The 13,645-nt window shown below is 34.2% G+C and overlaps 1 non-coding gene and 1 pseudogene across 1 annotated transcript; both read right to left on the minus strand.

Annotated features, from left to right (window-relative positions):
• Positions 1 to 9,074, minus strand: part of LOC115513013 — a 33,231-nt pseudogene extending 24,157 nt beyond the window's left edge.
• A 2,932-nt stretch (positions 9,075 to 12,006) lies between these two features.
• Positions 12,007 to 12,113, minus strand: LOC115513160. Its single transcript, XR_003968583.1, has one exon. It is a non-coding gene; the product is annotated as a U6 spliceosomal RNA (small nuclear RNA).
• Positions 12,114 to 13,645: the final 1,532 nt, after the last annotated feature.

Here is a 13,645-nt window from a genome sequence, read left to right on the forward strand (position 1 = left end):
TGAGAAAGTTGTAGAATCATTGAATCCTGGCATATTTATTTTACTAGAATAACTCTAAAGCCTGTTTCAGTTCTATCAGGAAATTTCATAGAATTTTGATCAGGGTCTATCCTTTCCCTCATAGGAGAGAGAGATGGAGAGACAGACAGAGAGAGAAAGGGAAAAACTTGAAGAAAGAAGCCTAAGGCCAAGGAATGACTTCATGAAAGTATGGAAAAAAACACAACTTGTTTTATGAAAATTTCTGTTATTTTATTATTTTAAGAAAGTATAAAGTCACTTTGCTGTTTTTCTTAATTCTAGTCATAAATTAGTATTATCCCATCTAAATTGACTTACTGTAGTCACATAACTAAATTTTCAGATATTATGTAGGCTAAACTATAGATGTTTACAATAGAAGCAATTAAAAAAAAAACTCTCATGATGTTTTTCATCTATGATCATTATAAGTTTCTGTTTCCTTTAACCAAAGTTTTCCTATACCTTTTTCATATTTTTTTAAATTATTGAAAAATTCTCACTGGACAAGGTGACAATAGACACCTGATACATACTTAGTGAATCAATATATGCTTTCTTATTAGTAAACAGACCACAAAACAACATAGAACAAGTAAAGACTACTAGATCATCAGTATTAAAAAGATAAAAAGTAATAAAAACTTTCTCTTCATTTCTCAATATTACTTTTTTCATTTAGCCTTGAAAAATGGGAAACAGGGGAACCTGCATGGCTCGGTCGGTTAAGCGTCCAGTTTCAACACAGGTAATGATCTCGTGGTTCATGAGTTTGAGCCCTGCATTGGGCTCTGTGCTGACAGCTCAAAGCCTGGAGTCTGCTTCAGATTCTTTGTCTCCCTCTCTCTCTCTGCCCCTACCCTGCTCACGCTCTTTCTCTTGCTCTCTCAAAAATTAATAAACACTAAAAAAAAAGAAAGAAAGGAAAAATAAAAATTCTTAGTATTTTTAGCAACCTAAGGAAAAGATAGAAATATTAGTTTATAATTGTTAGCATACCTTAATGTCAAGATGGGTTGGTTCCTGTGTGTAATGAAATAGGACTTGAAGATGAAAATGAAAAATAAGAAAAGGCAATTGAACAAAAAAAAAAGAAAAAAGAAATAGGGCTCTGGCTCTAATAACTAGCAATAAATAAACCAAAACTAGTAAGACTTTGTTACTGATATAGAAAACTTGCGAGAAATGGAAAATTGAGGAGGAATGTACATTTCTTTTAGTAGTAAGAAGCATAAAAAAGATTATGAAAGCAATAAATGTTTGTCACAGGCAAATGGTGACACAGTTGATTACTGAATGCATCCTGTGTGGTGGTCTGAATAAGAACTTCCCAACATGCTCATGTCTCAATTCTTATAACCTGAGGCTGTTAACTTACATAGCAAGAGGGACTTTGCAAATGTGATTAAGAATCTTGAGATTATACTAGATCTTTAAGATGGGCCCTAAAATAATCATAAGTGTCCTTATAAAATGGAAACAGAAGGGAAATACAAATCAAAATCACAATGAGATACCACTTGACACTTGTCAGAATGACTAACATTAATAACTCAGGCAACAACAGATGTTGGCGAGGATGTGGAGAAAGGATCTCTTTTGCATTGTTGGTGGGAATGCAAGCTGGTGCAGCCACTGTGGAAAACAGTATGGAGGTTCCTCAAAAAACTAAACATGGAACTACCCTACAACCCAGCAATTGCACTACTAGGCATTTATCCAAGGAATACAGGTGTGCTGTTTCGAAGGGACACATGCACCCCAATGTTTATAGCAACACTATCAACAATAGCCAAAGCATGGAAAGAGCCCAAATGTCCATATATACAATGGAGTACTACTCAGCAGTCAAAAAGAATGAAATCTTGCCATTTGCAACTACGTGGATGGAACTGGAGGGTATTATGCTAGGTGAAATTAATCAGAGAAAGATAAAAATCATATGACTTGACTCAGATGAGGACTTTAAGAGACAAAACAGATGAACACAAGGGAAGGGAAAAAAAATAACATAAAAACAGGGAAGGGGACAAAACAGAAGAGACCCATAAAGATGGAGAGCAAACTGAGGGTTACTGGAGGTATTGTGGGAGGGGGCAATGGGCTAAATGGGTAGGGGGCATTAAGGAATCTACTCCTGAAATCATTGTCGCACTATATGCTAACTAATTTGGATATAAATTTTAAAAACTAAAATTAAAAAAAAAGATGGAAACAGGGAGAAAATTGACTATAATAGAGGAAACTCTGGAAGCAAAGAGTGGAGCAATGTGGCCTGGAGCCAAGGAAAGTCATAGCCTCTAGAAATGGAAGCAGCCAGAGGCACCTGGGTGGCTCAGTTGGTTGAGCATCCGACTTTGGCTCAGATCACGATCCACAGTCTGTGAGTCCGAACCCCATGTCGGGCTCTGTGCTGACAGCTCAGAGTCCAGAGCCTGTTTCAGATTCTGTGTCTCCCTCTCTCTCTGCCCTTCCCCTGCTCATGCTCTCTCTCTCTTTCTGTCAAAAATAAATAAACATAAAAAAAATTTAAAAAAAAAAAAACAGAAATGGAAGCAGCCATAAAGAGGTTCTCTGGTTTCTCAGCCAGAAAGAGGCCTCTAGAAAGAATACAGCCCTGAGGACACTTTGATTTTAGTTCCTTAAGATTCCTTTTAGATTTCTGTCATCTAGAACTGTAAAATAATACATGTGCTGTTTATGTCACTGCATTTGTGATAATTTGTGAAAGCATTAACCAGAAAATTATACACCCTGGGATTGATTCCACCCTTTAACTTTCACTTACATCCCAATCTCTGGCAGGTACCTCAAAGCAACCAAACTGTTGTTCAAGAGAAGCCAAAACCATTGTGCCCATCATCAGTCACATTTGACCTAGAAAAGATTGTTTTATATACCTGGTTATCTCCCGTGAGGTCATGGAAAAGAGAAATGAAGAATGGAGCAGGCAAAGCCCTTCATCAATTCATCCAACAGATACTCAATGAAACAGGACTAATCTGGGGTACAATGGAGAAAAAATACACAAGAATCCCTGATCTCATGGAGATTACATTCTAGCTTTCTTTTTTATAGACTGTTTCTTCTACAAAAATGTGACTGCTTTTTAATAAAAGTATGAGTGTGGTGCACTTGATGCATATTTAATTTTGCTTGGCAAATGGGTGATAAAAGGAGAGGGAAAAGAAAATACAGTAGCAGATACATTTCAGACAGGTTTTTCTGTGAGCTCTGCATCAAATATAATCTCTGGGAATAAACCCAGGCATTGTAAATGGGCTGAGCAAGAGAAAAATGAAGCCACAGAAACTATTTCTTGCCAGATACTTGCTTCAGTGCAGATTTAATAAGACTTGGATCAGGTGTTGGAAATTCAGTACTTAGAGGGACTTTGTAGGTGATGTTTATGGGTTGTCCACAGTGTCTCAGTGGCAATTTATTAAAACTATCCTTTAATTTAGCATTGTATCTCCCAACTCATAGATACTCCCTGTGTTCAATTATCTGAGTGGAATCATGTTTAAAAGGAACTAATTTAAAATGCTTAGTTTCAGTGATCTAGATTGTTATTCTAATTTATTTATGTATTATGAATGAAAATTATACTGGCTTAAAGCTCAAATTCCTCACCTGCAAGATTTTAATTCACTAGGCCTAACCTATAAAATTGAACCTATTCCACTGTGGTAGATTCTTTAAATAAATGTAAGTGATAAAAACAAACAGAGAACACATATTTTGGGTTAAATTTATAGATTAAACTACCAGATCTTCCTATAAAAGATTATATTACATAATAATAAATGAGTATTTGGAGAATTGGGTGCCTTGGTGTTAACCATAATTATAATTTTATACGACTAAGTCACCTTTATAAAAGTAAAGGTATAGTTGTGCTTTTGTTTTTTATTCTAACCACACATTCAACCACAATAAGAATTTTAAAAAAGCAAACTCTTGCTTTTAAACAGATTTATTTGGAATTCGTCATGATAATGTCAAGAAACTGAAGGAACCAAAGTTTGAACAAGTTTATTCATGAGGAAAAACTGTAAAAGGAGAAAGTTTTGCTAGAATAAAAATGAACAGAAAACTGATGAATCTATCAACAATACTTTTACTTTTTATCAGAAGTTGCACATCATAACTCAAATCTGTTTCTAAAGAGTTTATTCTGTTTCCCAATTTGAAAAATGCTTAGTCAACACTTTTTTTTTTTTTTTTTACCTCTTTTATGGAAAGTTTGACCAAGGGAGAAGGAATTGGGTTATTCTCCGCATGTACATCTCAATCTTTTCACACGTAAACTTCTATATTTTCCTTTTTTCTGGAAAATACTGTGACTCCCTTCGTCAAAGTCAATCAAATTGAGTTGAATTTTTACTTACTTGAGAAAAGTGATGTTTAAATATTGATAATATCTCTAATAATAAGAAAACTAAGGAAATTATAAGATTCTGTGACCAAATAAACTTAAGGTATTCTAAAATAAATTTTTTCAAAATAGATTACCATTATATGATAAATTACGCTTGCAAATGATGGCTAAGTATAAAAATATATAATCACCGTACTAAGATATAGGCAATATTAAGTAATAATTTCATAGTACATTATTGTTACTACTATTTATTTTCTGAGTTACTTATTCGCCCTAGTTTACGAGCTGATCTTAATGTTCAGAAATCCTTAGCTGTATCTCAGATGATGCAAATCAAACTACATTCCTTCCGTTGCCAACATCCCCTAGGTTAGTTTATTCATTCTAAAGCAGTCAATCAACAATGCGATGAGTGAGAAATACAGCCGGGGATGTCTTATTTAAATGTGAAAAACTTTTTGGTGTAATTGGTGCAAATTCCTTGCAAACTTTGGAATCTACCTTCTTCGGAAAGTTTATGGGAAAATAAAAATTTGTTATTTTCTGTTCTATAAAGTACATATTTGTTTAGGTAAAGGCAGAAGCTAGGTCACCTGTTATTTTGAAACGCTTTAAATCATTCTGTTTGCAAAGAAGGAAAAGTTCGAAATATTTGCAATACAGTATTTAAAGTGACAGTCCATATAATACAAGGTGGAAAAGATTACTTTCCCAGAATTCCCAATCTAACTGCCAATATATCTACTATTTCTGGGATGTAATTACATCCCACTTTGATAAATTTTCATGGACACTAAAATATAGTAAAGCAATTTTGTGTGATTCTTTTTTTTTTTTTTCTCTCGCAACGTTTATTTATTTTTGGGACAGAGAGAGACAGAGCATGAACAGGGGAGGGGCAGAGAGAGAGGGAGACACAGAATCGGAAACAGGCTCCACGCTCTGAGCCATCAGCCCAGAGCCCGACGCGGGGCTCGAACCCACGGACCGCGAGATCGTGACCTGGCTGAAGTCGGACGCTTAACCGACTGCGCCACCCAGGCGCCCCTGTGTGATTCTTTCTAATAAACCTGAGATGTATGTCATGCACAGTATATATCTACTGATAGGAAGGATACTTACCTCTTTCTCTGTAAGAATATCAAGAATTTGGCCAAAGCAATATCCTGAGGAAGTTTATACTTAGAACCTGCAAAGATGTCATACAAAGAAAAGAAAAGAGGGGAGTCAATTTTGGCTGAGGTGGACTGGCCTAAAATGGCAAGGCAGCACTATCAAGGAGTAAGCAACCATTGGAAAGAGCTAGGACATCACTGCCCATAATCTAGTGACTGCATATAGAAATATGTACACCTCAAAGTAGAATGTATGGTCTTTGCAAGTGTGAAGAAATAGAGCTCTTTTTACAGGGAGTCTGATTTACAACTCTTGATGTATCACAGATAACAACTTGCATTGGGCTGGGTGATATTTCTTTCTTTGTTGTTTTCTAGACTGTAAATGTATTATTAAGAACAACATATTTTTAAAAACTTGCAAGTAAGAGTAAAAATATAAATTCTTCAATTCAAAATTGTAATTCAGCAGTATTCTTTAAAGAAAAATATTTTTCTCAGATAGCAGTGTTAAACAGTATATCCATTTTTCCCATTATTTCCACCAAATGAAAAATGATCAAAACAATTCTCTTTATCCATTTCTTCAGTACAGAACTAGCACAGCACAGAACCAGCAGCTAAACACAAGTCTACTAAGGATACATTTTTTTAAAAAAAGAACTTTTTAAATATGGTTTCAGAAACCATATTTCAAAGATAACTCATTAACAAAAACTTTGAGATAAATGTTGACAATGTGTCACTATAATCAGAATTTATACAATAAATAAAATATCATTATATATATCAATCTAATACTTAAAATTACAAGTAGTGATAACCTTTGTAAAATACAGATTTTTTATTTTAACCTATTTCTTCACATTTTAAAAAAAAAGTTTATTTATTTTGAGAGAGAGAGCACAAGCAGGGGAGGAGCAGAGAGAGAGAGAGAGAGAGAGAGAGAATCCCAAGCAGGCTCCACACTGTCAACGAGGAGACAGTGTTGAGGTCTGATCTCATAAACAGTGAGATCATGACCTGAGCTGAAATCAAGAGTCAGATGCTTAACCAACTGAGCCACCCAGATGCCCTGCATGTCTTCACATTTAAAAAAGAATAACACTAATGCCTCTTTTCAGGATTATGGTGCCATATTACAGAAAAAATAGGCAAAGTGTCTAGGAACATATTTGATATAGAATACACATAAATAAGTGATAGGTGATTTCACCCAGACCATCACAGTGATGAAGACATTCTGAGTTTCAGTAAATATGTTTAAACTATCAAACATAAATCATGTAGGTGAATTCTTTGAAATTTGGTACCTCTGGTTTGGCAATATAAGTTGCATCTTCTACAGATGGCAGACAATTTCCTACTGTTTTCTTTATTTCCTATTAAAATGAGGCAAGCTAACTAGCTCTCTCCTGGTGTACTGCAAACCGACTTACTGATTTCAAACAGGTATCATTTGAATAAATGTTCAGATCAGCAAAAAGCAGGGTATAAACTGTTTCCTAGTCTGGATGCATTGTATACACACATATCTAAATTTATATATGGATATAAATACACACACATTCTTGATGTATATATTTTTACTCTTACCTCAAATAATAATGTACCATTCATATCCCTCTCTCTCTCTAACATAGTACCCCTCAGGTTTTTTGTTTATCTGTTCCCATTGCCTACCAACTTTACCTGGAACTATTAATATAATTGTTCTTATTATCAGATCACAGAATATTTAGAACCTAGAAGATAATATTGGGAGATAAGAAATAACCTTTCAAAAAATTAAATGCAGTCTGATTATCTTGTGTATTATATATTTTATTAAGGTCATCTAGAGCATAATTGAATAAGTCAGAAATGCAGCATTATCAAATTATTCACAAGGGTTATCTAACTCATTAGAGATAATTGAAAATATCTTTAAAAGGTTGCAGATACGGCTGATGGAAGTTGGTGTGAGCAAAAAGAATACAACTACTTAATCAAAAAACTGGAGACTTTAAAGTTGCCTTTTGGTCTTGCAGTGATTTCTTGGATAAGACATGGACAGCACTGTCAACAACTATACCAAATAGAGAATTTCTGCACAGCAAAGGAAACAATCAATAAATTGAAAAGGCAAATCTACACATTTGGGAATAGCAAAAAAGCAAAGGACTTGAGTAAATATTTCTCCCAGTTAATACAAACATATGCACATGAGCATCACTGGTGAATTTTACTTAATATGCTACTTATTTTTCCATAAAAGAATGCTTGAAACAGACTCTTCATGATTTTACAATTTTCTTAATGTAGCTCATAATTCTTTTAAAATGTATAAGGACATTTAACCCAACATACTATTCAATTTAACCTAAGCATTTATTGCTTTCTTTGAACCTAAATGATCCTAATAATAGCATAGTTGACAAATAGCAATACATATATAATATACATATATGTTTAGTATAAAATGATAAACACATCTTAATTAATTAATATACTAGATACAACAGATATAAACACGTTATACATCCTAGTCATACAGATTGGAAAAATGTATTAGAATACAAAAAATTAAAAAAATATATATTTTATTTTCACTTCGACCTTCTTAATTTGTGATCTCTCTCTCTCTCTCTCTCTCTCTTTCATAAATAGTCTTTCTTTTGAGGAAGATGAAACTCACTTCATCCCATGGATGGATACAATTATATAACACCTATATCAGTGTAAATAACCTAGAAATCGACTGAAGCCTTGCAGAACAGACTCTCCACAGCTAAATACAGAGGAGTCCACATCTAAGAGGCTAGGAAAGGCAAAGATGTGATCTAGAGCCAAATGAACTGTGGGGCTATCCACCAGAGGAGAGGAGAAAGCCAGACCCTATACCAGGCAACTCAGGCATGGGAGTTCCACACAGGGAGTTCCACACAGGGAAGATAATTCCCATAATATTTGGCTTTGAAAACCACAGCCGTCTAACAATCAGTGGGGCCTGACACCTGTCACTTTAAAAACTAGTGCACTCAGCTCTGGGAGTGCCTAAGAGTGATAGGAAACTGAGTTTCCACACTTAAAGAGACAACACAGCAAACAGACTCATGGAGATACAGCAAGATGCAGAAATTTGAAAAACACTGAGGGTATATGGGAAGGAGATTTATTTACTAATCTCAGAGCATGTGCTGAAGGGGCGGGGGTCTTTGGGGGACTTGAAAGGACAAAAGAACTAGAAAGCAGCATTTCCCTCCCTTGCAACCCAGCCTAGATACACAGACACCTGTTGGAACCAGTATATAGCCAACAATTGTTACATACTTGCTAACAGCCAGCTCTTCCCCCATTCCTCTGCAGACACCCCTGCTCCAACCCTGCCTGGCAGCAGCTTTCTTGGGCAGCTGCAGCAGACCAGTGTGGACCTTGCTGACACTGTATGCCCTTTTCCCACATTCTACTGTGGATCTGCCCCCTCCAATACAACCCCTCCAATATGCTCTTGGCCAGAGCAGTCCCACAAGACTGTCAGCCCCAACAGGGGCCAGCACGATGTGCCGCCGCATCTCTGGCAAATACTTGGTCTTACTCAATTCAAGCCCAAGGCAGCCTCAGACTGGCCCATTGACAACACATGGACCGAACTATGACCAAAGCAGGCAAAGAGAGCCGCTAAAGACAACTGGACTGAAAGCAAACAGTGCTCAGCCACAGTAAAGCACATGCAACACACACAGGAGACACTCCTGAAGAGCCAGGTTCTGGTGAACAGGGAACTTTGCACTGTAGGGCACTCCAGGACCTCTTCTTCACAAGGCCACTACTTGTAAGAGCAGAAGACATGGCTGATTTACCTAACACACAGAAACAGACAGACAGAGTTAGACAAAATGAAGAGATGGTAAAAAAACAAATCAGAGATGAAAAACTCAATAACTGAAATTAGAAATGAATACACTAGATGGAATAAATAGCATACTAGAGTAATCAGAACTGATCAATGACCCAGAGTATAGAGTATTGGAAAGCAATAAATATGAACAAGAGAGATGGAGGAGAAAAAAATATATATATATAATATACATTATATATATAATATACATTATATATATAATATACATTATATATATAATATACATTATATATATAATATACATTATATATAATATACATTATATATAATATACATTATATATATAATATACATTATATATATATTATATATATATAATATATATATATGAAAATAGACTAAGAGAACTCAGTGACACCATCAAGGTAATAACATTTGCATTATAAAGGATCCCAGAAGGAGAAGAGAAAAAAAAGAGGGCAGAAAATGTGTTTCAATATATAATAGCTGAAAACTTCCTGAATCTGGGAAAGGAAACAGAAATCTAGACCCAGGAGGCACAGAGTGTCTCCAACAAAATCAGCCCAAGGAAGTCTGCACCAAGACACATACTAATTAAAGTGGAAAAAGTACTGATAAAGAGAGAATTTTAAAAGCAGCAAGAGAAAACAAAACAGTTACATTTAAAGGAAACCCCATAAGGCTATTAGCTTATTTTGCAGCAGAAACTTTGCAGGCTGGAAGGGAGTAACATGCTGTATGCAAAGTGCTGAAAGAAAAAAAAAAAAAACAACTCTGCAGCCAAGAATACTCTATACAGCAAAGCTATAGTTCAGAATATGTGAAATAAAGAATTTTCCAGACAAATAAACGTTAAATAAATTAATGACCACCTAACCAGCCCTACAGGAAACGTTAAAGGGTACTCTTTGAGTGGAAAGGAAAGACCATAACTAGGAGTAAGAAAATTAGGAAGAACAAAAGCAAAAAAAATTAACTACATTTATAAAAATCAGTCAAGGGATTCACAAAATAAAATAAAGTGTAACATCACATACTTAAAACATGGGGGTGGTGGTGAATAAAGAATGTATTCAAACTTAAGTGAGCATCAACTTAATATAGACTGTGCTATGCACATGTTACATATAAACCTAAAGGTAACGACAAATCAAAAACCATTAATAGATATGCAAAAAATAAAGAGAAAGGAATCCAAATATATAACTAAAGAAGCCAACTTATCATTAGAGAAGAGAGTAACAGAAGAAAGGAGCTGAGGAAAACTACAAAACCAACCATGAAACAAGTAACAAAATGGCAATTAATGCATACCTCTCAATAATTACTTTGAATGTAGGTGTACTAAATGCTCCAATCAAAAAAAAAAAAAAACAGGGTAGGGGTTTCTGGGTGACCTAGTTGCTTAAGTGTTTCAGCTCAGGTCATTATCTCACAGTTCATGAGATTAAGCCCCGTGTCTGGCTCCACACTGACAGCACAGAGTCTGCTTGGGAGTCTCTCTCTTCTCACTCTCTGCTCCTCCTCTTCTCTCTCTCCCCGCCACCCACCAAATAAATAAAAACTTAAAAAAGAAACAAGGTGAAGGATTGTTTAAAAAAGCAAGATCTAGCTATATGCTGTCTATAAGACCTAAAGACACATGCAGATTGAAAATGACATCATGGAAAGGCATTTATCATTCAAATAGAAGTAAAAAAAAGTCAGGGTAGCAATACTTATATTAGACAAAATAGACTTTAAAACAAAGACTGTAACAAGAGGTGACAGACACTATATAATAAAAGGAAAACTCCAACAAGAAGATATAACAATTAGAAATACTTATGCACCCAACATGCAATCACCCAAATGAAGCAGCTAACAACAAACATAAAGGAAGTAAGTCATAGCAATACAATAATAGTAGGAGACTTTAACATCCTACTTACATCAATGGATAGATCATCCAAACAAAAAATCAACAAGGAAACAGTGGCTTTGAATGACACATTAGACCAGATGGATCTAACGGATATATTCAGAACATTCCATCCTAACACAGCAGAATGCACATTCTTTTCAAGTGCACATGGAACATTCCCCTGAACAGATTGCAAATTACACCACAAAACAAGTCTCAAAAAATTCAAAAAGTTGAAGTCATACCATGAATCTTTTCTGACCACAATACTATGAAACTAGAAATCAACCACAAGAAAAAATCTGGAAAGAACACAAATACGTGGAGGTTAAATAACATGCTACCAAGCAATGAATGGGTCAATCAAGGAAGGAAAGAGGAAATAAAAAATGCAGTGAACCAAATGAAAATGAAAACACCACAGTCCAAAATCTTTGGGATGCAGGAAAAGTGGTCTTAGGGAAGTACATAGTAATAAAAGAGTACCTCAAAAAGCAAGAAAAATGTCCATATTACCCAAACCAATCTACAGATTTAATGCAATTTCTATTAAAATACCAACAGCATTTTTCACAGATTTATCCATTCTTCCCAAGTTATTTATTCATTCAATCATTCATGTGACTATGAATTCAGTCATATCTATGTGTATATATATATATGTATATACATATATTTTTTATTTATGTATACATATTATCTATATTTGTGCATAAATATTTTTAATATGGACTGCTTCACAATTTTTGGTGTCATCCTTGTACAGCGGCCGTACTAGTCTTGTCTGTATCATTCCAATTTTAGTATATGTGCTGCCAAAGTAAGGACTTATTTTATATTTTGAGTTATAATCTAGTACTACCTAATTTAATTACTCAGACTGTTTCAGCATTGGCCTGAGGGAGCTTTTTTATTGGTTCATGTATCCCTTTGTTATTTTTCACCAAACTGGAATAAATAATTTTACAATTTGTATAGAACCACAAAAGACCCCAAATAGCCAAAGAAATCTTGAGAAAGAAGTGTTTATAGACTGTAAATTCATCAAAGAAAAGAAAGACAAGACTAGGGCTAATCAGACTCTGAATCTAAGACTGATTTGTTCTCTACACCTTATTGTACACTGAGAAAATTTTCAGACTTACATTGTCTTATAATTTGTAAAGAATTTTGAAATAGTAATATCTGTTGTAATTAAAAAATGAATTCAGTGAACCTGAGAAAAGATAGCATTATATATTTTTTTCTTTAGACACTCCAAATACCTGAGTTAGAATTCTCAAAACTATTAAGCTAAGTACCACATTAATGAAAGTCATACTTAGTATGTTCCCAGAAAACATGTGGCAAACACTTGTTTGTCAATGATACTGTACTTTGTACTGGACATTTAGTTTTAATTCTAGGAGTGTACTGCTTTGAAATAATCACGTTGCAAAAATGACAAAGACAAATGAGTTTAATTCTACTAATTCAAATAAGATTTCTCAAAGGAAAGTAGAAAAATAATAAAAGTATTTTAACATTTTATTTAGAATCTTAGATATTTAATTCAGAATAGGCCAGGTAAGGTCAATTAAGGCCCACATGAGCCTATGTGAATACACATAAAATTAAATTTCAAAAATTATTATAAGAAAAAATTAATTCAGATTGATATATGAAGATAAAACTAAAAAAATTCGCATCATATTCAAGACTTAAAGATTTTTAAAACAATTTAAAGTAGAAATTAGAAATAAATGGGTAAGCTAAAAAGAATAACAACGGTTATGTTAATAAAACAGTATTTTATTAATTGCTTTAAAATCTGATTTTAGGGCTAAAACGTGTGATATATTCATGAGGCTTCTTGAGTGTTGTGTGATTAAGTCACAACTCAGATTACTACTTCAGACTATCTACAAAATTGACCTTGAAAGTGATATGTCCTCAATTTTGTTATGGTCATTTCCTTTGTTCTTTTTTTTACAGAGAATTTTTACTTTTGAATAAAGGCAGGTGCCTAACCTTTTCTTTCTTTAGTAATAAATTTGCATACTGGTGCCTTGCTTAAAAGTAAGGTATTCATCGATGAGATCTAGACCCATAATTTATCATCTAAAGAATTTACATAAATGGATTAAGAATATCTTCTAGTTCTACTTTTTAAAGAGTGCTGTGATGTGCTATTTGCTATTTTTGAATGTGCTTTGGCAGGAATACTTCAAAATTTTTTTGAATAAGTTCCCAAGGGATTTCTTAAATATAAATATCCCCAATATGTATACATACTGTATCCTTAGGAATAATTGATTATAATGGATCTTTCAATAAACAGTCCAAACAATTTCATACACAGATACACACACACACACACA

This window comes from Lynx canadensis, chromosome B1 (assembly GCF_007474595.2).
Source record: "Lynx canadensis isolate LIC74 chromosome B1, mLynCan4.pri.v2, whole genome shotgun sequence".
Taxonomy (NCBI): domain Eukaryota; kingdom Metazoa; phylum Chordata; class Mammalia; order Carnivora; family Felidae; genus Lynx; species Lynx canadensis.